Source organism: Streptopelia decaocto (genome assembly GCF_964273445.1).
Source record: "Streptopelia decaocto genome assembly, chromosome: 4".
Classification (NCBI taxonomy): domain Eukaryota; kingdom Metazoa; phylum Chordata; class Aves; order Columbiformes; family Columbidae; genus Streptopelia; species Streptopelia decaocto.
In genome coordinates this window covers 74,371,723-74,395,966 of record NC_138658.1, presented here as the reverse complement: position 1 = coordinate 74,395,966, position 24,244 = coordinate 74,371,723, and the positions used below count along the sequence as shown (strand labels likewise).

General features: G+C 40.1%; 1 protein-coding gene across 1 annotated transcript in view; it reads left to right on the top strand.

Annotated features, from left to right (window-relative positions):
- CTNNA2 (catenin alpha 2) overlaps positions 1-24,244 on the top strand; it is a 490,369-nt gene continuing 466,125 nt past the window's right edge. Inside the window, exon 1 of the mRNA XM_082051003.1 lies at positions 1-123. The gene's annotated coding sequence lies outside the window, so the exon portion shown is untranslated. The remainder of the gene's footprint in view (positions 124-24,244) is intronic.

Genomic DNA, 24,244 nt, shown 5'->3' with positions numbered 1-24,244 from the left:
GGGCCGGGCGCGGAGCCGCACCGCACCACACCGCCAGTTCCCCGCGCTGCCGGGGAGGAGGAGGAGGAGGCGGCAGAGGAGGCGGCGGCGAGAGATTCTCCCACCCCCACCCAGCGAGCCGAGGTGAGGCCAGGGCACAGCATCCTCCTTTCTTCTCCTCATCCCGTTCGTTCCTTCCCTCCCCCTTCCCCAAGCTCCTTCCTTCCATCCTGCTTTCCTCATCCTCCTTCCCCCTCATCCTCCTTCCCTTCATCCTTCCCCGGGCTTCCTGCTCCTCCGTTCCTTTCTTCTCAGCCACCTTTCTCCACTCCTCCCCATCCCCCAGACTCCTTCCTCCTGCACCCACCAGAAATAATAACCGTGTTTTTATTATTTTTACCCCTTATCCCCCTTTTTTATAAAGGCAATTTTATTTCTCACCCGGTGAAGGAGGTAGAGTCGCTCACACACAGAGACAATCCCCCTTCCTTGAAAGAATGGATCTGAATTAACGGTCGTTTTATGGTGTGTGTGTATTACAAGAAGACAGGGATTATATCTGGGGAAGAAAAGAAGGGGTCAAAGGCGTGGCGTTTCGCTTATTCATCTATTTACCTAGCGTGGCTTCGGGGTGAAACCTAGTGTTGTCTTTTCTTTTTTTTTTTTGTTTTAATTATTTTCCTTTCTTCAAGCATCAGAGGTTTCTTCCTCCCTTTTCTCCATCCACCGTGCGTGTCTGTAATTCAGTCACTGCTGCTCTGATTGTCTCTGCTGGAGCCGGCGGGGAGCGGAGCTGTGCCCTGGGGAGGGGGAAAAGGAGCAAAAAGGAGCTTTTTTCTAATCCTCCCCTTTAGGCCTCTGCCAGGGTCTGAACCTTTTCGAATCACCCGCTTCACATCCCACCCCAAATCCAGCCCTAAAGGTGTCAGCTCCCATCTTAGGGATTTGCTCCGGTGGCAATGAGCGAAAGTTTAAAACGTGGCTTTGTCTCGCCGTGTGGATGGCAAGAAGCGGCATGGTTGTTGGCCGGAGGGCGATGGCCAAAGCGTCTCATTGCGTGGCTTGCAAATTGGAAGAAGTTTTGCTTGGACACGGTGGGAAGCGGCGTGGTGAGGCTTCCCTGCTTGCCTCATCCCTTTGGGAATCGGGGCTGTGGATGTGTGTGCGACAAGCGCTCGGGAAAGGAACTTGTACGCACTTACTAAGGGGTGTAATGTGAGGAGTAGGTGACACGCACCTGCTTCTCCGCAGATTGGAGGGGTGAAGGTGCTTCTCGCCGTTTGTGTGTGATGCTTTTCTTTTCAAGGTGATGCTCCATCGGTTGAAATGATGGGTTGGTGGTCGGGTTTCTCTCCTTGCCGCTGTGTAGTGGCAGAATGGTTTTTTCTGCCTCTTTTCAGCTTCCCTTTGCTGGACTGGAAGTTTCTTTATACTTTACTATCAGGGTAGGGTTGTTGCAAAACCCCTGTTCTTGAAGAAACCTGCACAAACCACAGCAGCCGACACTACAGCAAAACGCCGTCAGCCTGAATAATACTAAAACACACATTATACGCTATTTTGGTATGTATTCCCTAAGAAATGTAGATTCTGCGGACTTGTCAAGATTGCAGCGAACGTTGTGTGTTTTGGAGAACAAGGTAGATATGTAGCATAAATAATAGTCTTAAATGATATTGATGCAAACAGATCTCACAGGCTTTGCAGCTGTTACGATGCTGCTGGTTTCCCTTTTTACCAAGCTATGATTGATACTATGCATTGTATCAGGCTCTTTGTACTAGAATTCTTTCTAGAGGAGAAAAAGTACTGACCTGAAGGCTGAACTTTGCCACTCCATTGTGTAAATCATGGTTTACAGAAACAAGGCAGCTGTAGTTCCATTAATGGGCTGTGTTGATGGTAAAAAGCCCCACCAGGAAAACCCCAGTGTTGCTTGAGTCCTTACATGGCCATGCAACCCTCATTTATGCAGAATTAATATTAATATGCATGTTAACATTGAGCATTTATTGTACTACTGCAATGCCTTTGAACCACTGAAAACCAGGAGTATTTGTAGACTGGGACTTTAAAGCCAAAATAAGCAATTAGATCTTCTACTCTGACCCCTTTATTATAGCCAGTTGGATTTTATCCAGTCACTTTTTGAGTGCAACAACTTGCATTTGGCTGAAATCTATTTTTCCAGAAAAATTGGCTTTTTGGTCAGTAAGAGGTGGAGAATCTGCTGTTTATTAAGTTATTTGGCCTCAGCTTCCAGTCGCTGGTTCCTGATGTGTTTTTCTCCCCTATGCTGGAGAACTCAAAGTGTTTTCTTACCACAAGAATATTTACCTGCTGTAACTTAGTATTCCCTCCCCTTTCTATTTGGAAAAAACACAAGTGGACTAAAATACTTTAAATTTGTCACTGTTTGTGAGTTTAAATATTACCTCTCCGGTGCTGCTCTTCCATTTATTTGTTGCATTCCCATATTAACCCTTGATCTGCAGCACTACATTTGGATTTTGCATTTTGCAGGGCTGTTTCTGTCCACAAGAGTTCATCATTCTGTCAGCTACTGTGGGTTTCTGGATTATTGTGGCTTTATAACTTTGTACGTGGCTTTTTTTAAAAAAGATATTTTGTTTCTAGCATAGCTTGAATATACTAAACACTCCTGATTGCTTTTTGTAACTGATTTATCTGTTCTATAGCATTCTGTCAATCTATAACTTGCACAAATTTTGTCACGATTGAACGTGTATGCTTGCAAATAATTAGTGTTTTGTGATAGTAGTTCCACCTTTGGGGAACTCCATGTTAATCTGAGTTATGTTGTGATGTGTTCTTCTCAAACTGTTTTTTTTTTTCCCTTTCTGAGATGTCACTTAACTCATTCCGAACCTATTTGGTGCCACTTTGTCAGGCTGTCATAGGATACCACACCAAGTTCCATGCAAGCTTATACATGTATACAGATATTTTTACTGATTTGAATTATCAATTGTATCAAAGAATAAAAACAGATTCATTTAAGATCTATTTCAATTAATTTTACTTCCTATTTTTTTGTATTATGGCACTGATCAGTAGAACCTCATTTATATTTTTTAAATGATTATTTTTCTACCACTCCAACCTTCCTATAACCACACACACTCCACCAGCTCTTTTAAACTATGCTGCTGATCAAAAATGTTTATTGCCAAATAATATTGTTTCTAACATCATACTTGCAATGGACTGAAGAAGTAATTCTTCATTCTCATGAGGGACCAGCAAATGGTCTCACTTATTTACTAATTAATTATTGAATGCATCTGCTGGTTTGCACTGTCAGTGTGGATCAGAGTCCCTGTTCAGTAGCACAACTGGGAGAGGGTTAAGAATTATTTGGTCCTTACAAATCCCTCCCCCCCCCTTTTTTTTTCCTGTTGCTTATAAATATCTTCATCCTCACCTATCAATTTTTTACACTTGCACTGATTCAAAACCTTTATAATTTGTTATCCCTTAACACTTATTTTTTTCTCATTATATATGGCTTCTTCCTTCTAATAATACTATTTATTGGAATCTGCTTGGTTGTCAAATTGTAGTAGTTATGACAATGCCTGCCAGGTGTTACAAATTGTCTGAACATGAGTATGAGATCCTTCTTTTTATTTTTTCTATGTATAATGACACAGCCATACAATTAATTACATTTCAAACATTTTGCTTTTAATATGGCATGTTTCAAAGCTTGGCTGAAGAAAGCTAAACTCTTCCTTTATTTTCTCCATACTGCTTTCATAGGCAGTACAACATATAGGACATACTTTGCTTTTAGACATAATACCAAATGGTACTGGAAATATGAAGGGCAAGTATACAGAAATAATACAATATGTAGTTGGGAATGGGAAGAGTAATTGTACAGAAATACAGAATAACAGCATTAACCTGGTAGTAATTACAGCGACATGCTCGGGTCATAAATTAATTGGAGTTTTTGTGGCTCAGCTCTGTAGGAATCGTTCCTCTACAGCTAATTTGAGGTAGAGATGCAAGGAGAAGATGTAAAAAGAGCAGAATTGAAAGAAGGTGAAAAGAAAGCTGGATTTTGGAGGCGAGCTAAGAGCTGCTTCTTGCCTAAAATAAACTTGTTTGCTTTATATAAACATAACGTTTCTTAGGATCAGCTTTCCTGAGGAATTAGATAAAGACTGAAGCGGATACATTGAGCAGGGAGAACTTTCCCAAGATGCAGGGGCTTGGACCAGATCAGCTTTGAAGGTCCTTTCCAACCCAAATTATTCTGATTCTCGGATGGTGTGGGAAGCACAAGTGGCTGAGAAACTCTGGTTCCTCTGTAGATCCCATTCTGGATGGGTAAGATCCTCCACCTGTATCTACACCACCATGAACCCGACTGTTATCAAGCTGCTTCTAAGTCTATCACGCCTTGAACACTGTTGGAAAAATAATTGTGTTCATATTTTAATGTGAAAGAGGAAAAAGTGATAAGACTTCCATAGCTACTAAGTTGAGGACGTGACAATAAAGATCAGAAACCAGGTTTTGGCCCATTGAAAGAAGTGGTTAATAATTAAGTTATTCTTGTATTCCAGCTTCTTACTGTTTTATGGGAATTAATATTAATACATCTAAGTATAGAATGATAATGCTGTTGTATTGAGTCTTCAGCACTCTGGGTGTAAATGAACTTGGGGTCAGGTTTCTGTCTACATTTCAGTTTTCTGGATGGTTTCTTCAACATCCTACATGAGCCATTGTGAGAGTACTAGAAAATCTGTTTCCAAGCAATGGTTGCGTACAAGAAAGTTTTCAAACAGTAAGACAGGAACTTGTTGTGAGCATCATTTGCTATTATAGCAGGTTGAAAAATCAGGATTTGCATGTTATGGAAAATCGTTACTTTAGGAATAGTGTTTTACTTTTGGTTGGAACAAGGTGTTGAAGTTTAACATTTCCAGCAAAATGAAAGTTATTTCCCCAGGTAGGAATATCACCACCCCCACCAAACCCTGCTATACAGATTTTGTTTCAAATTTCGTCTCTTTTGGACTATTTTTTTGTCTAGCTGCACTTTTCAGTCACATCACCCCTTGCATCAGTATTCTAGGACTGAGAACAGAGAAACAAATTTGAACATTGCTGCAGAGACTGCCCAAGTCTTCAGGCTCCTTAAGTAATGAGAATTATTCAGTGAAGTGAAACCGAATCCTTTAACAGCCAGAACATCTCACAGGGTTTGAATTTGAGAGGTAAAAAAGTAGTAGATTTTACAGTTACCCTAAAGAACCTCTGTATTTCAAAGCTATTTTTATAGATATTCCAACCTGTTATCCCCAGAGTTATAATAATTATGACATGACATTTCTCCTGTGTACTTGGTCCTTTTCTTTGCAGTCATGTATTTTAAAAACAAGTCTCTGTTACATCATGCTTAAAGGAGACAAGAATATGAGAACAGAAGGCAATTTGGATATAAAACTTAAATTCTGAATAGATTTAATAAGCGGAAAGTGGAAGTGGTTTTGGTCAGGTGAGGCTCCCAGGCGACTTCTGCAAATGGGACCTAAGCTTTTAAGTTACTTAAGGCTTCTTGTAAATGGATTAATCAGTTTGGCCTTTTCTACAACTAATCAACTCTAATTTTTAATGCTCTATTATTTACTAATAGCTACCCTTTTACGTTCCATTGAATCTGTCTTTATGGAAATTCTCTATTAAAGCCCAACCAGCACAGCAGGGACAGTTAAATCTCTCGGTTCACTAAGTTTTACTTATAAAAAATGGATCAATTGGAACTATTTTGTTCCTTATATTTTAAATGCATAAACTCTGCTCCTCTTGTGCAGCCCTGAGAAAACCGTTTATCAGTTCTCTTAGTCTTTTCAGACATCAATAGAAAGCCCAAAAGACCTTTTCCTAAAGATTTAACTTTCAAGTTAGATCATGGAGTAAAATACTACGACAAAATTCTTGTAATACCTGTTTTGTTTCTATTGCAGTATCATGCTGTTAGTAGCAATAGTTGTGTTCTTTCCAAAGGAAACACCTTAACAAATGTGAATAAAACTTCTTGAAAAATGCCGTAAAGATATTTACAGTTTTAATTAGCTCAAATATATTTGGTTTTTTAATTGCTCCTACATTCCCTCTGGAAAAACATCTTGTCTTTTACTCCTTGGTCTATTAAGATGTTCTGTTTAGCATCCTGCAACTTTTGAGTCAATTTAGAGATTTTTTTTGTAAATAATTAAATAGAGAACAATTAAGTTAATGAACATAAATAGAGAATAGAGAAGCAATATTACATTTGTAAGCAAGATGGGGCGAATGCATGAGGTGAAATTTCTCTATGGCCAGTGTTGTGTAATAGAACATCCGATTATTTGTTAGATAAAAGAAACATAATATATATTTCCTATTAAAATGATTAAATCTTGTGCTTAAACTCCTGGAAGCAAAAGCTGCAGTTGCTTTGATATAGACCACCATATTTATTGAGAAACTTTGAATATAGAGGCTAATTATTTCTTTTTCCCTGCATCTCTGTTAAAAATCATATGATGCAAATGGTTATTTCAATTTTTACCCAAATAGAAAAGGAACCATTTGTAATTTTTAAGAATTACGCCAGAATATTTCAGTAAAATTGATTATATCACCTGTGCTTGATTTTGATAGAAAATTTACCAAAACTCTTACTAAATGGTTATCCACTATCACTCATCAGCATTAACAGTCTTATTCAAAATAATTTAGCAGATTCAATCTGGGAGCAGAAGAATAGTTCTTCCATTCGTAAAATACAGGAAAGGTGGTGAATTTTAATCCTCGCGATTCAAATCCGCAGGTGAATCTTTACAATGAAGTTACAGGATTGCAAAGAAACAACTACCGTTTGTCACCAGTTAGGAAGAAGCAATTGCCATTTATTACTGTCAAAGTGAGAGAGATTCGTGTGTTTTTTTTGTGAACTCATTTCTGGTTCTTACACAAATAGTCCTGAGTGTTTACTATAATCAAGTCGGAAATGCAAATGCAGAATTACAGCTGCTCAGTCTAATTTTAAATGGATCTGCTATCTCTGTAATCTACATTTCCAGTGCTTAGGTACTGTGTGGAAATACTTCGAAGAAAAATATATGGTCAGGAAGTCCGTGAATGAAGGAGGATGAGGCTGTGGAGGGGTAGAATAGGAATAAATAGACTCAAACAAATACTCCAGTTCACTGGGAGCACTGGTTGGAGGCCACACCAGTGTGCAAAGCTGCCACTTGTACTGGGATGGGCCCCGTCTTGCCCCATCGTCCATCGCCTTGCCCCATCATCCATCACCTTGCCCCATCATCTTTCCCTAGAATTCTTGTCTATTTCATTCATCTGACATAACATTTTGGACTTTTGCTAAATATCATTTCTAGGTCACATCTGATATCTAGCAAGAAGAGGAACACTAAAAAAATGTAGAAGGAAAAAACTGTTGGTACCTTATGATTTAATTTAACTTGCATGGCTTAGGGAGAATTTGATGTACGGCTAAGAGAGCTGGAATACTGGATGCTTTAATCCGCTCTAAAATGTGTTCAGGTGACTTGCATCCTTGGACAAAGTTTTTTCTTTCCTATTCAAATTCAAACCTTTATATTCAGGCTCAAGCCCAGGGAATGTTGGGTTCGTACAGGTTGGAATCATGGAACTAAATAGGTGTTTTCTATATGGTGTGAACTATGGGGTTGTCATGTACAGGGACAGGAGTTGGACTCAATGATCCTTATGGGTCCCTTCCAATCTCAGGATATTCTATAATTCTATGACATTCCCATGAGTCTTGAGCAGAATTGTCTTCTAATCACGCTCTGTTATTTTTTTTAAAAACCAGCATAAAACGTCATATAAATTTTATCATTCCCCTGCATTTTTTCCTCCTCTTCTAAATAACTTGAGTGCATTTCCAGAGCATTTACTACAGCAAATACTTTTTAACTCGCCTTGTTCTAATTCTGCATTTAGAACCAGCAGTAATTTTGATTACAAATACAGCCTAAGAACCAGAAAACGTATGGAGTAACCATGTTCAATATTGACCTCCAACTGTCAGAGTAAGAAACCCTCTTTTACTGTTAATTTTTATTATATTTAAGAAATTATAATTTCATTAATGTGACTAGAGACACTATCAGCTCGCTTTTTGTGGAGTCTTCTCAGAGGTATTCCACGATCCCAGGTGACCTCAAACGCTGCAGCATAACCTAATTTATATGACAGAGTAATATGGAAGCACATATTTAATGCAAAGGTAGCCAAAAAGCCTTCAGAATTAATGTCGGCAAGTAGTAGAGAAAGCTGTGTGATGATAGTAGCTATGGTGCCTTTATTTTTAAGTAGAAACATCACTGATTTGTAGCCTTGATGTAAGCGTTTTGCTGGGTATCCATTCAGATTCAACACATGAAAAGCAGAGTGGTTTGAATGCAAAAATAGGCTTGCAAACAAAATTAGGTTGCCACAAATAAAGCTGCTTTTTTGAGGCTCCGCGCTCCGTGTTCCCCTTGGTTTCGACAATTTTAGGGCTTGACGGGCACTGAAGTTGAAGCCGTTAGCTCAGATCTTTCAGAATTTCAGATGGACAGACCCTTCCTAAGTTGGTTGCAACCGAAGTGTGGAGTCGGCTTAACTTTCTTTTAATTGTTTTATGGCTTTTGGGTTCATGAGAATGATGTTGAGATGCAATGAGTTTAATATTAATGGGTGGTTGACCATCAGCCAAAAGAAACTGAAAGAAAATATTATATAGCACAAGAAGAGCTTCCTGGCTTTTTTGCCATAAAAAGATCAGTCAGGAGGAAGGGGAAACACTAGAGGTAATGATTTATTTATTTATTTAAAATCAGTTTTCCGTAGTGATTTAAAAATGGGGATCTTTTATTTTTCCTCTTTCTGCACCATAAGATGGTCTGAGGTCCATTCTGTTGCCACGATTTGTTGTACCCTAAGGATGTTGCAGCACTTGGGATGGCCAAAGCCTTTCCAGATCAACCCTTGGGTGCTAATCCACAGTAATTAAGCATTTATTGAAACAGTGTGAGTTGGAGTCTGTAATGATCAGGACGTGGGTGGGTGAGAGCAATTAGTATTTAGTTACAAAAAAGGAACAACTTCAAAGGACAAACCAAAAGCCACGTTCCCCAACAAAATAAGATGATGTAGTTTGAACACTTCTTCAGGTGTGCTTGAAATTAATGGTCTGAATTGGGAATTTGAACCTGTATCTCCAAGATTTTGAGTGACTTTGGCCACTCAGCTCTTGGTGACGCTGGTTGAGATGTTTGTCTTTCATTGCTGTTCTTCATTACGTTGTGATTTTCTTTCATTGGGTTGAAACCAAGATCATGTGAGGAAAGAGTTTTTAAATAATTCTTTTAAAAATGTATTTTTTAGTCATTTCCACCTAGTTTTAATGAGAAATGGCTACTAAATGGTTAGAATTGAAGTCACCTCTTGGTTACAGGAAGACCTTGAACAGCTTCAAGCACTGAGCTCTTTAAATGAGAGGTAAGTATGTAAATACAATAAAAAATACTGTGATGTCAGTAGATGAACTTCCCTTCTGCATTTTAAAAAAAGAGCACCCATATCGACTCTCAGCAATGTTCACATAATACTCCTTTTGGGATAAATTGCCCTGAATCTGAAATATGCTTCTCTGATCTCGAGAAATGTGCAAAATATGAGAAAAACTTTGCAATGAACAAGTAGAAAGGTTTATTTTAGTGGGACCCTCTTCCAGCATTGCAGATGCATTTCTGGGTATTTTAGATAAGGGGTTGCTTTGGGTATTTAGATGATGCGAGATTAAACCCTGGGTCCTTTAGCAGTAATTACAGAATTTCCATTTCAATAGTTTGTGTCTTTTTTTCTAAGTAGGAATGTGTCCAGTACATCAGCTCTTCTTTGCCTCCGATTTGTCCTCTGCTGCAAATATTTGATAAATACCGCTCAAACTTTTATTTTAATGAGCTATTTTTTGTTCCTATTTTGAACTCTTTTGAAGTGAGAAACTCATTGTGTCGCATTGGGACACAACAAAACACTTCAGATGGCCTTGGTTACCTAAACGTGAGCTTGTAGGACATTATTGCAGACAGTTGATGGTGTCAAGCTTGCTCTTCATTCAGGTCACTGGTCTTATGTAGGTCCTGGGTTGTATCTGTAAAATATTCTGGGTTATAGCAGCTCAAGTTGAGGAGTTTCATTGTATTTCAAGGGCACAAATGTGCTGGGATGTGGTGGCAGTTGTTTTCTCCTAGAATGAACAGTTTTTAAATGTACCAAGAAATTGTGTTTTAATTTTAAGAATTTAATTAAAGACAAACCTGCAGATTCAGTTCCCTTCATATGAAGGCCTGCAGATCTAGGTTGCCAAACTCAGACCTGTTCTTACGGTTCTAATTGCAACTTCTGTCCCAATCTATTTTTCCTTCCTAATGTTCATGCAGAACCATCCATCGCACTGACCCTCAGTGAAGTGTTTCCTAGCCTTATCCATTTCATATTGCTCCCTTCACATTTATTAACTATTTAAAAAAAACCTTCTCAAGCGGTGTTAATGTAGGAGGAAGAGTGTCTTGGAAGAAACCACAACTCTTGATTAGTTTTTATTTAACATGCCTTGCCACAGTAATTATGAAACTTGGTGAGAATACCGACATTTCCGAGATCCGTTGGGTAAACAGAAATAGGGAGAGTTATGAATGTTGCCTTAAAATTACGAGTATTGTAGGTGTATGTAACTCATACACAGAGTACCCTGTATAAAGAACTGAAATTCATTGTGGGCTCATGTTTCTAAATAGGGAGAGTACTATGGAAAATATTCAATGGGGAGATGCAGGATGTGCCAAGGATGATGATCAGAGTCAATATGTTTGAAAGGTTTTATTATTTGTCCTTCCAGGGACATTTTGGTGTCTGAAGAGTGAGAATTGCATTTTCATTTTTGGTTTCCATTAAATAAAATTGATAATTTGGATGAAGTTGTGTAATTTGTTAGATTTCTTCTGTTACCATAGGGAAACTACCATGTGCAGCTCTTGCACATGTTTAATCACCACTAAAGTGACTGTTGTTTGTCAGTTGCATTTATCAAGGTCGTCTCATTTGAAAGTGCAAAACAAAACAAAAACCCACTGCGTTTTACATCTGTTAAAGAAAATATTTGTCTATTGTAAATCCTAAACTTCAGCCCAAACGTCAGTCTGAGAAGTGTCTGTCTAGAAAAGAAAATTATATGTTGCCGGTGCTTTTAAAGTTAAAAACATTGGAATGTGTTAAAATTGAGTTGTCGGGATACTGTGGAAAAGATGAAAAATAGACAAGCTTATTTTTTTTATTATAATACATTATGCTTCAGGTCTTTTCTGAATATCTTATGTGTTAACATCATGAATGGTTCCAATGCTGAACTATTTTATACTAAGTTATGTTCTTCAGCTGGAAGAAAATGATAGTTTTTAAGAGTTGTATTTGTCTTGTCATTGTAGTGAGGCCTCAGTAAAGTGTGATTGATTATTTGTCACGTTTTATTTCAAAGTAGCTGAATGTAAGGAGCTGCTTTTTGCTTCACCCTTGCTCAGAGTTCCTACAGCCCAGTATTTGCTGTCCTGTTGCTGTTTTTCTTTCTGCTTTTTTAGGGGAAGTCTTGCGATTTCATTAAGGGTTATTTGAAAACCTGGAGAACCTGACAGAGGGATAAACAGAAAGTAATTCTGTTTCCCATTTAGATAAGCACAGAAATAACATGAATAAAAGTCGAGGTGGCCTCACTCTCCTCCCCACTGCACGAATCTCCTTTACGAACCTTTGGGAAATGGGCCATGTTATCTTCAGTTTTGTAAATCATTAACATTCTCTGAGTGGTTCTTTTAATCAAAAGCATTGGACACAGTCTCCCACAGCATCCTTATAGCTAAACTGAGGGAGTGCGGTCTGGACGATCGGGTAGTGAGGTGGACTGCGAACTGGCTGAAGGGAAGAAGCCAGAGAGTTGTGGTCAATGGGGCAGAGTCCAGTTGGAGGCCTGGATCTAGTGCAGTGCCTCAGGGGTCAGTACTGGGACTAGTATTATTCAATATATTCGTCAATGATTTGGATGAGGGAATAGAGTGACTGTCAGCAAATTTGCTGATGACACCAAGCTGGGAGGAGTGGTGACACTGGAAGCTGTGCTGCCATCCAGAGACCTGGATAGGCTGGAGAGTTGGGTGGGGAAAAATTTAATGAAATAGAACAAGGGCAAGTGTAGCGTCTTGTATCTGGTCAGGAAAAACCCCAGGTTCCAGTATAAGTTGGGGAATGACCTATTAGAGAGCAGCGTAGGGGAAAGGGACCTGGGGGTCCTGGGGACAGCAGGGTGACCATGAGCCAGCACTGTGCCCCTGTGGCCAGGAAGGCCAATGGGACCTGGGGTGGGTTAGAAGGGGGGTGGTCAGTAGGTCAGAGAGGTTCTCCTGCCCCTCTACTCTGCCCCGGGGAGACCACACCTGGAATATTGTGTCCAGTTGTGGCCCCTCAGTTCCAGAAGGACAGGGAACTGCTGGAGAGAGTCCAGCGCAGGGCAACAAAGATGCTGAAGGGAGGCACATCTCCCATGTGAGGACAGGCAGAGGGACCTGGGGCTCTGGAGCTTGAAGAAGAGACTAAGGGATGACTCATTCATGGTGATCAATATGGAAAGGGTGAGTGTCAGGAGGATGGAGCCAGGCTCTTCTCAGTGACAACCAATGACAGGACAAGGGGCAATGGGTTCAAACTGGAACACAAGAGGTTCCACTTAAATAGGAGATGAAACTTCTTCCTGGTGAGGGTGGCAGAGCCTGGCCCAGGCTGCCCAAGGAGGTTGTGGAGTCTCCTTCTCTGCAGACATTCCAACCCGCCTGGACACCTTCCTGTGTAACCTCATCTGGGTGTTCCTGCTCTGGTGGGGGGATTGGACTGGATGAGCTTTGGAGGTCCCTTCCAATCCCTGATAATCTGGGATAATAATAGTTGTAATTATTAAAAGGCTTTTATTTTTAAGTTGGCTTTGGCTATATTTGAGGCATAAGAGAGTAGGATCTTCTTCCATTAGCCACCAGTGGGAAGCCATGCCATCACTATCTCATCTGGACCTTCTCTACCTTAAGTGCCATGTGGTGGTACTTCTTGTATTAATTTAGTATGATTTGTTTAATATAAAAAAACACGCCCATACTACATTTATTTTGAAGCGAAGATTAAAAATTTGATTTTCTCTGCAATGACGACAATGAGCTGTTTATTACCACAAGCTGTGCATTCTATTTTCTTTTAGTCAGAAAGCAGTCATTTGTTGGAATTTTTGGAGTGGTTTTTAAGTGAATAATGATCTAAGAGCCTTCTTACTTGAGGCTTCTTAGAAATGCTGTTATTTATATGAGGAAGAAGTGCTCAAGTAGGGATTATATATGCAGGGGAGAAAACTGGCTCTGGATTAATATAATTTTTCTTTCCCATCTTCTCTGAGTTAATTTGTTTTGTCTGTGCAGCGACTGCCCGATATTCTTGCCATTTTGGTTTAGACACTTTAGGAGCTCCTGATGCCATTTCCCTTCATAAAATGATCCGATTCAGACCTCAAGGCAAACGTGATCACCTTATGGCTTCAAATAAAAGTGTTAGAGCCTTTTCTCTTGTGTTTTGAGCAGACCTGGCTTCATCATACATTTAAAAAGTAGAACAGACTTTTTTTTCTTGATCTACTGGCATTGTTTGTTCTTAATTTTTGTATTTTTGTTTGTTTTTTTTTTTTTTTTTCCTCTTCAACAACTGAGAAACAGATGAGAAGATTAATGGTGCTTTTGCCCCACTCTTTTAATTTCTCTTTTGATTTAGTCCCCTCCTAAGATGGTCCAGCCTATGCCCGGAGCTTGGGCTCAGCCTAAAAACTGCGATGTGAATCCCCTCTGTTCATTCACCAGATTGGTTCAAAGTCAATTATTCCACCATTGGGAATGCGCAGTATTAATAAATAGAGCATCCGAGCAGCTTTCCTAAAGCATTGTTAATTTTTGACAGCAAACATAAAAAGAAGGCATAGAGAATTTTATATCAATAAAGATCTACCCAGAGCCAAGAATGACCTATTTTTGTATTCTTTTTTTTTTTAAATACACCAGCAGGATCTGTCTGTAAACAGTTTCTAAGCAACAGCTGCTTGTCCTCTAGGAAAAATGTCACTTTTTATCCATGACTTTATAGGCCTTCTGCCCAAATCAGCGCCCTCGATTAGGAAAAGGTTGAAACGCTCTTGTCAGCACTGATGATTCTCCCTTTTTTCTTATTTTCTAGTAGCAACCACCTGCGGTTCCCTGAGGTTTGTTTGAAATTAAATCACCGTCTCCTTTATTGTTGGTTTCCCAGCTTTGCTGTTGCAGTCCAGCACTGTGGATTATTTCTGTGTGATTTTGCAAACAGTCTGTATTTCTAATTCCATTTAAATCCAAGAGGTGACAAAAAAGAAATGGCTAAATAATATATATATATTTTTTTCAATGATTGAATGGTTTGAACCAGTTTTAAGGCAAAACACGAATTTTCCTCACAGCAGGTCTCCTTCTTCATCAAGAGTTGTGTAGCATCTGTCTCAAAGATGGGGATAATTCAGGGGTAGAGAAAACAAGTGCCCTTTGGGATGGGATTTTTACGACCTGGGAGCCTGTAGTTTAAGTGACCAGCACTGTTGAATAATTTGCATCGAGAGGTCAAGCAGTAACTACCACCTTTTCCATGGTAATATCATGGTAAATAGGAGAAAATAAGGGAAAAGAGAGAGAGAGCAACCTCAGTGGACATTTGAAGTTCTTGTGATCAATTTTAAACCGATATAATTTGAAAATAGCAATCATTTTCTTTTAACCAAAGATAAGATGAAGGATATAAAAACAATTTTCAGAGTGGTTTTGTTGTGGTTTAATATGGGTAACTTTTAACTTTAACAGTCAACCTGGGGACTGTGGAGATCAAGTAATTGATTCAGGCTATTAGAACTACTAATAGTCTTAAATGTCAAGTTCTCTGTTTTGCAGCTGACCTACCATGTCTTGCCTTAGCTGAGACTGATTGTCACAGAATCCCAGACTGGATGGGGTTGAAGGGACCTCTGGAGATCATCCAGGCCAACCCACCTGCTAAAGCAGGTTCACCTACAGTAGCTTGAACAGGGTCGTGTCCAGGCGGGTTTGAATGTCTCCAGAGAAAGAGACTCCACAACCTCTTTGGGCAGCCTGTTCCAGGCTCTGACACCTCACAAGAAAGAAGTTTCTCTTCATATTCAGATGGAACCTCCTGTGTTTCAGTCTGTGCTCGTTGCCCCTCATCCTGTCGTTGGGCACCACTGAAAGGAGTCTGGTCCATCCTCTTGACATGCACCCTGGTGATATTGATCCCAATGATGAGATCCCCTCTCAGCTTCTCTTCTCCAGGCTGAACAGCCCCAGCTCTCTCAGTCTCTTCTCATAAGAAATTAGCTCCAGACTCCTCCTCATCTTCATAGCTCTCACTGTTCTCCCTCCAGTAATTCTTTGTCCTTCTTAAACTGGGGAGCCCAGAACTGGACGCAGTTCTCCAGATGTGGCCTCAGCCGGGCAGAGGAGAGGAGCAGGACCTGCTGGGTGGGGAAAGGTAGATCTTGTACAAAATAGGTTTTGCACCCAAGGATATAGGAATGGAATATCATAAATTCATTCAGTAAGAAGTGCGGAAGACTCAGCTGGACCAATGGTAGGACCTACCAATGATAGGACAAGGGGCAATGGGTACAAGCTGGAACACAAGAGGTTCCACTTAAATTTGAGAAGAAACTTCTTCTCAGTGAGGGTGCCAGAGCCTGGCCCAGGCTGCCCAGGGAGGTTGTGGAGTCTCCTTCTCTGCAGACGTTCCAACCCGCCTGGACACCTTCCTGTGTAACCTCATCTGGGTGTTCCTGCTCTGACGGGGGGATTGGACTGGATGAGTTTTTGAGGTCCCTTCCAATCCCTGACATTCTGGGATTCTGTGATCTGTCTCCCATTATATTCCAAGTATGACTAGAAAACCCTCTCTCAAGAAAATACGGTGGAGTTTGCTTATAGAAAAAGCATGAATTTTAATGTACATCCAATTTGTGAGTTGTTTGTGCCAACTATGTCAGCCAGCCTGAGTGAACTTCCAGTTTGTTGAAGATTTAAGTGAAACAAGAGTAGCCTCATCAGTTACCACAGGTTGGTAGGAATGCATAAGCATATTGATCATTTTACTTACTTATTTTTAATTCACTTTCTCTTATCTGCTACTTAATGGTATTTCAGTTTGAAAGATGATCGTAGTACTTTTACTAACAGCACCTGTAGAGAAAGGCTGTTGGAATCACTTTGATTTGAGTAAAAGTTATGATTGATAATATAGACTGTATCTCATGGACAGATTTATGGGAATTGTAGGATTTATTTCAGCTCCAGAAGGGGTAAAATCATAGGTATTTGAGTTCTTTTGAGAAAAACAGGGATCTCTGTAGATGTTTCCTTCGTTAACGCAAGGAGCTGTCTTGTTTCTTACAACTGTATATTGTTTGATTTGAAATTCAGAGCTTTCTGCTGAGAGCAGAATAGGGAGTTAGAAAGTAATTGAGGCATTTTCCTGGCTTGCATTGAGAAATAAAAATGAGTAGAAGGAATTCTGACTTATGAAAGAGAGCTTGGATGTGATTATGTGCGACTGGGAAACACAACGAGAAAGGCAGTTGAAAATACCTGTGTGCTTAAAAAGCTAACGTTAAAGTAAAAGCAATGTTGAGTAAGGAGACATATGAAACATGAGCTTTTATAAAACTTTCTATGAAAAGGGCAATAAAACTGAGATTTGTGACATTCTTGCTTTTTAGGAGCTGCTAGGGTGGCTTCAGGTCAAATAATGTAAAATTAAACTGTAGTGAAAGACTGAGAGTGAATTCTGGTTTTGACTGTTTTCAGCATTCTCGCCTTCTCCATTACATTTTGGCAAAGAGTGGTGCATGGTTATAAAATCCAGACTAAAAGTAATTTTTGTGGCTTTATTTCTGTTCATTTCTTATGTAAATTAAATGGTCATCTTGGTCGATCACTATCAATAATCGGTTGATATTTCCCTCCAGATTTGGGCCCAACTTACTTGATAATTTAATTTTATTTCTCTGTTATTCTGTGAGACGTGGATAGTATGTATTTGTTACTAAATATTCTACTCTATACCAAATATTCTTTTCTGTATAGGTAGAATTCTCCCATCTTTTGGAAGATCTCAGTTTATTTAAAAAAACCCTCTTTTTGTAAGCAAACTGTTGTAGCTCTATTTCCTGCATACATTAACAAAATATTTGAAGTCTGAAGGGAGAGAATATACAATGAGTCATCTTGTGTTGAGAATGGAACCTGATGCATTTGTGAATGAAATCCAGCTTTGGGAAGTGGAGCATGTAGTTTGCTATTATTGTGTTTTGAAGGATTTATTTTGGTGTATTTTTGCTTTTAACAGATGTGCAACTTAGGGAAGTTTTAATTAGACTTGGAAAGCGCTGCTCATGTATTTGTAAATCTGCTAATACTGGACTTAGTAGGACTTTACTCTGACTATAAATATGTGCCTAAGGTGTTATGAATAATTTTGGAGGTGCCTGTGTTGTCAATAGTTAAGGAATTAAACCCAAACACAAATACTAGAATACCTAAAAAGTTTGAAAATGGGATGTGAATCCCCAAAAGCCTGATGAAGCTCCTTCACAGAATCACAGAATGTCAGGGGTTGGAAGGGACCTTGAAAGCTCATCCAGTGCAATCCCCCCATGGAGCAGGAACACCCAGATGAGGTTACACAGGAAGGTGTCCAGGCAGGTTGGAATGTCTGCAGAGAAGGAGACTCCACAACCTCCCTGGCAGGCTGGGCCAGGCTCTGCCACCCTCACTGGGAAGAAGTTTTGTCTCAAATTTAAGTGGAACCTCTTGTGTTCCATTTTGTATCCATTTCCCCTTGTCCTGTCATTGGTTGTCTCTGAGAAGAGCCTGGCTCCATCCTCCCGACACTTACCCTTTCCATATTGATCACCATGAATGAGTCATCCCTCAGTCTGCTCTTCTCCAAGCTCAAGAGCCCCAGCTTCCTCAGCCTTTCCTCACATGGGAGATGCTCCACTCCCTTCAGCATCTTTGTTGCCCTTCACTGGACTCTCTCCAGCAGTTCCCTGTCCTTCTGGAACTGAGGGACCAGAACTAGACACAATATTTCAGATGTGGTCTCATCAGGGCAGAGTAGAGGGGCCGGAGAACCTCTCTGACCTACTGACCACCCCCTTCTAATCTAGCCCAGGTACCATTGGCCTTCCTGGCCACAGGGGCACAGTGCTGGCTCATGGTCATCCTGCTCTCCCCAGGACCCCCAGGTCCCTTTCCCCTACACTGCTCTCTAATGGGTCATTCCCCAACTTATACTGGAACCTGGGGTTTTTCCTGCCCAGATTAATGACTCTGCACTTGCCCTTGTTTTGTTTCATTAAAGTTTTCCCTGCCCAACTCTCCAGCCTGTCCAGGTCTCTGATGGCAGCACAGCTTCCAGTGTCACCACTCCTCCCAGCTTGGTGTCATCAGCAAACTTGCTGACAGTCACTCTATTCCCTCATCCAAGTCATTGATGAATATATCGAATAATACTCGTCCCAGTACTGACCCCTGAGGCACTGCACTAGATACAGGCCTCCAACTGGACTCCATGTCATTGACCACGACTCTCTGGGTTCTTCCCTTCAGCCAGTTTGCAGTCCACCTCACTGTCCTTGGCTGCTGAGTAGCTTGTCGAAGTGTTAGGACATGTGTGAGATTTTAGCAGAAATTTCAGTTGACCTGATGACGCCACAAAACAACAAACTATGTAAAGTCCAAGTCTCTGTTATCCAATGATTTTTGCAGTTCTTTTTGATTAATATTAAACATGATTATTACAGGCAAAGTTAATAACAACATCTGGTATTCTTTCTATATTTGAAAACAAAGAGATGGTATGGGCTGATTCATCCCTCGTTATTCTGTCCTGATTCTTTATGGAGTTCTGGAGCCTAAGGGTAGTAACTGGACAATAGTTTTTAATTGCGGGCAGATGTTTTATTGTTCCAGAATTTTTCTCAATATTCTCTTCACTTCTGAAACATCCTGCTGCAGTTGGTTCCGCAAATTCGGGTGAAGAAATAACACTATTTGCTACTTAGAAACCCAATGACTGAAGAATTCGAGGTGCGTTTCTTAGGTCTGGAGGTCTATTTCTTATAGGACATATTGTGAGTTCTATTCATGTCCACGCTGGCTGTCTTTACATTGTTTTGATTGTGTTTCTTCTCTGTGATTTATATTGAAAATCAAAGTGTGTTTGTGCTGGTTTTCAGAGGCTTCCAGCTCCAGGATCAGTTGCAAACTTCAAGCCAATTGTTTTACGTGTAAACTTAGGGTTGCTTTTCCCATGTTTTCCCCATATTTGGCACTGGTGGAAAATACATCTTCATCTACCATCTTTGCCCCTGGCCACCGAGCTTGATAAGAACTGTAATGTGGTGTAGTGAGATTTATTTTGCAGTATTCTACTTTGATTATTCTTATTTTTTGTTCATTGGGAAATAGTCACTTCATTCTCCATCTCTATATTTTCAAGGGGTGGCAGGAATTCCCTCCGTGGACTAGTGGTACTCTACAAATTACATTGAGAAGATGTGCTTTACCTTCCAGAAAGTTTAGAATCCAGTTAGATAAAACAAATTAACTAGTTTAATAAGTGCTTGAGTTAAATTGTTAAGGGCTGAATCTCTACGATGAGGTGGGAAAAGCTCATTGAAAATGAGGCAGAAGTTTCTGTTTGAAGAGCTATAGTCAAGGATCATGGAAGAGAAAGACTTGGTTTTGAATGAGAAAATATATATGTGTGTATATATATATATATATATGAGCATATATATTTTGGTTCAAAGCCTGTAGGAGGTGGGAGAAAAAATCAAATTCACTATAGTAGTGTTTAATATCCAGAAGGAACTACGTATACAGGGAGGTATGCTTAAAAGACAATTAAAAAGAACACTAAAACTGATTATTTTTGGTTTTTTTTTTTTTTTTGCTTAAGGAATTTCAAGGCAGTAAAGAAAATCAATAATATTCATTAAAACAGAAAATAAAGACAAGACAATGAGAAATCAAGACCAGTTATGAATCTCTTTGAAATCCTTTGGAAGCCAGTAGAGATGGGAGGTAGAGAAGGTGGGATGCAAGAGCATGAGGTCCAGCATATAATAAGGGAATAAATAAAATAAAAGAATGGAATAATTCCATAAAATAATGGAATTATTCTTTTTTTTAGATCGCCATGTATTCATTTTTTGATTGATTCCACACTTGCTCTCTGTATCTCAGATCCATTGACCGGTTGAAGTGCGGGGTTTTGTGCCACAATGAGCATTGATTAGTTTCGTCTTTTATAATTCCTGGCTTGATGTTGTCTGAATTTTGCCAATTTTTATTAACACTTAATGCATTATGTTGTTTGCAAAGGTGTATAAAGTGACAGTTTCACCTTGGTGTGTTTTGATTTTGTTTTTGTCTATAAACCAATTCACTTTCTCTTCTAATCCTATATGAAAACTGTTTGTATTCCATTGAGGTGCCCGTAGTAGTTTATTTACCTGGTGACCTGAAGTTTCATTGCCATTTTCAAGTTCATCTCGGTTCCTTTGTTCTCTTGATCTTCACAGAGATTATTTTTGCAGACACACTGATCAAAGATTCACTATCAAGACAGAGACTGTGTATGAAAAGTTCTGCCATGGAAAAATGAACCTGATGTTACCTGAACTGCTTTTTTTGAAGAACTAGCACTTTGTTGTCACCTGGTTACTTTGTGCATTTCCTCCTGCCCGCAAAGACCAGTCATCTGTTAATTAATCTCACTGTAATTTGCAGATTTTTATGCATTTATGCAAGAAGTTTCTTCATGTTTTAACGGCATTGAGGAAGAAAATGCATTGTCTTCCAGTCAGTCTTCTGGTCTTCCTGTCTCCTGGTCTGCTGGTCGGTTGGTCTTCCGGTCTTCCCATCTCCCGGTCGGTTGGTCAGTCGGTCTTCTGGTTGGTCAGTCTGTCTTCCAATCAATCGGTCGGTCTGTCTTCCTGTCTGTCGGTCTTCCGGTCAATCGGTCGGTCTTCTGGTCGGTCGGTCGGTCTGTTCCCATCTGTATTGCTTTTCCAGATCCATTAGTGGTGAAATTAGTTTCCTTCTGAGCAGAGCACCACAGAACCAGTGAAAAACATGCTTTTAATTCTTTAAAATGGCCTTGCACAGGATCTTGTACAATAAAGTTTGCATTTTTATGGTTGAATTTCCAATTTTTTGGAGAATATTAACTTTGAAATGGCTACGTACGGAACTCGGTAGCGCAAAACCAGAAGCAGCTCAGATTTAAGTGATCTGACCATATGGGTATGGCCGTTAGTTTCCCAGATAAAGGAATTTTGAGGATTCTCAGTTAAAGATCTGACAATATCTCTGTCTCGCTGGAGCTGTATAGCCTGTATCTATATGTGTTTATATATGGTTCAAAAAGTACAGTTGTAGAATGATGGATGTTTTAAGGATCAAACACTCTTCTTTAGACCTTTTTAGGTGATACAGCAAGATCCCCTATTTAAATACTATTTGTTTTCTGGAGTAATGGATTTTTTCTGAATTTTTAAAATGGTCAACCAGTGTTTGGTTTGGTTTGTTTTTTTCCTCTCCTCTGCTCATTTAGGACAAACCAATTAAGCTGAGCATCTTTCGTATATTTATCTGCTACCGCTTTGCTCCATCCTCCTCAAGAGCAGAGATTTATATCTGGAAAGAGAAATATATGCTCTCAAACATTTCTTAGGTGCTTTCGCCAGACAAGTGCTGGTACAAATGGATGCAATCAAGGCAGTTTCTAGCCCACAATTATTACAGGTTTCTTTCAAATCAATGGGCGTTCTGAGCATCCTCTTGCAGGCTCAGCAGAGGGGATGTTCGAGCAGCTTCCGAAGTGTCGTAGGCTCCTCACCAACTCCTATCTGTTTAAAATCCATGTGGTGCTGGCTTCTTAGAGCTGATTTTTATTTTCTCCCTCTGTGTTTGCAATTCTTCCACCTTCAGTCAATAATGGGAAATCCTGTGCGGATTGAAGAGCCACCAGTAGTTGGTCCCTGTCCTAGAGGGTTCCCTCGAGTCAGTTGTTTTCAAAAGGGAAGGGAATTGCTCATTCTAAATATATTTAATAAAATCGCATCGCTCATTGAGTTTGATTTGCCTGGGGATGTGGATAAAAGCACGATGGACTTAAACATGGTGTCGCTTTTTTCAGCATTACCCTAAGAAGCATATTAGGCTTTTCATTACAGTCCTTCCATTTTCAGAGTTTTACATCACCCACTAATTTACCCATTATAAGAACATTACATGGAAGGTCCACGTCGAACCAAGCAAATTTTATTCTCAGAAAAACGCTCTTCAAACAGCTTTATCTACCTGTTCAGGAAGATATAGAGTTTGCAAAAATTGTACTAAAATATCCACACCTATTTGTTCAGAGAAAAGGAAATATCAGATTAGGGTTCTCTGTAGCTTGAGAAAAAAAAAATAGTTTAACTTATGGACTAAAAAATATTTTTTCAGTAATTATTTTTCTTTTAATTTTATCCATATGCTGCAAGTTCAGTGATATACATATATTTCTTGCATTTTATTTTTTTTTTAAGTTCAATCTAAGTTAAGCAATATTTACTTACTAATCTCTGAAAAGGTTATTTTTCTCTATTTTTCATCACTGTCCATTCACTTCTTTTGCTTCCTATATCTGCGTCCATATAGCAAAATCTGCATCCCTAATGCGTAACATGATGCTGGTGCTTCCAGATTTAATCCCTGTTTTAAAAAGGGGAGGAAGCAAGAGAACCTTTGCCTTGTTGTTGTAGAGTTGGTTTTTATGGTTCTTCAAGGGTGGTTTTCATGATATCTTAGTAGTTTTGGTTTTGAGTCTTAGACAGAGTGAGCTAAATGCTATGGATATACCAGACTCAGTTTCTCTGGTCAGAAAGACAAACAAGAGCTGGATTAGGACAGATGGAGCTCAAACACAGACTGAGTTAGACCTGATCAGCAAGGCAAGGTTTAGTGACAGCAACCCACCCCAACCCAACTGCCATTGAGTTTCTCTATGTAGTGCAGCCAAGAAAAGTATCCCAGAATTGCAGAATGTCAGGGGTTGGAAGGGACCTGGAAAGCTCATCCAGTCCAATCGCCCCGCCAGAGCAGGAACACCCAGATGAGGTGTGTACACATATGCAGGCACATCGCAAGGAGAGCCAGAGGCCACGAATGCATTGCAAAGAGCAAGTTTGATTTTAGTTACCTCTCTACTGGGGGATCTTCGAAGCCACACCTGAGCTCCCAGGCAGAGGTGACACCGGTGGGGACGCAGGTGCTGGTCAGTCCAGCCCTGCTGGAAGATCACCGGGCCAGCTGAGCTCGCCTGTATTTCAAGGCTTCAGGCAGGCGCAGACTCCCGCTCTTTCTCACAACAAAGCAGGAATCTCAGACATACTGGTAAGGTGCCTGGAGTTTCTCACAGGCCTATGTTATCTAACACAGAGGTTCTGCTCATCAAGCACACAAGGTCAGTAAAACAATTCGTGTGATGTATGTGCTTTTTCTACAGACAGGTGCAAGTCATTTAACTAATCTCCTTGCCAAATCTTCCGCTATATCCCCATACATGAGGTTACACAGGAAGGTGTCCAGGCGGGTTTGAATGTCTGCAGAGAAGGAGACTCTACAGCCTCCCTGGGCAGCCTGGGCCAGGCTCTGCCACCCTCACTGGGAAGAAGTTTCTTCTCAAATTTAAGTGGAACCTCCTGTATTCCAGTTTGAACCCATTACCCCTTGTCCTATCATTGGTTGTCACTGAGAAGATCCTGGTTCCATCCTCCTGACTCTCACCCTTTCCATATTTATAAACGTTAGTGAGGTCATCCCTCAGTCTCCTCCAAGCTCAAGAGACCCATTTCCTATAGCACACCACACAGATCCCGTATGTAGAAAGAAGTTCCTTGTTTCTGGTTGTTGAGCTACTCTACTATGGCAAGGCCACACAAGTGGTGTAATTGCCAGTAGCGAGTGGGAGCTGCCTGCAGGCTCCTCAG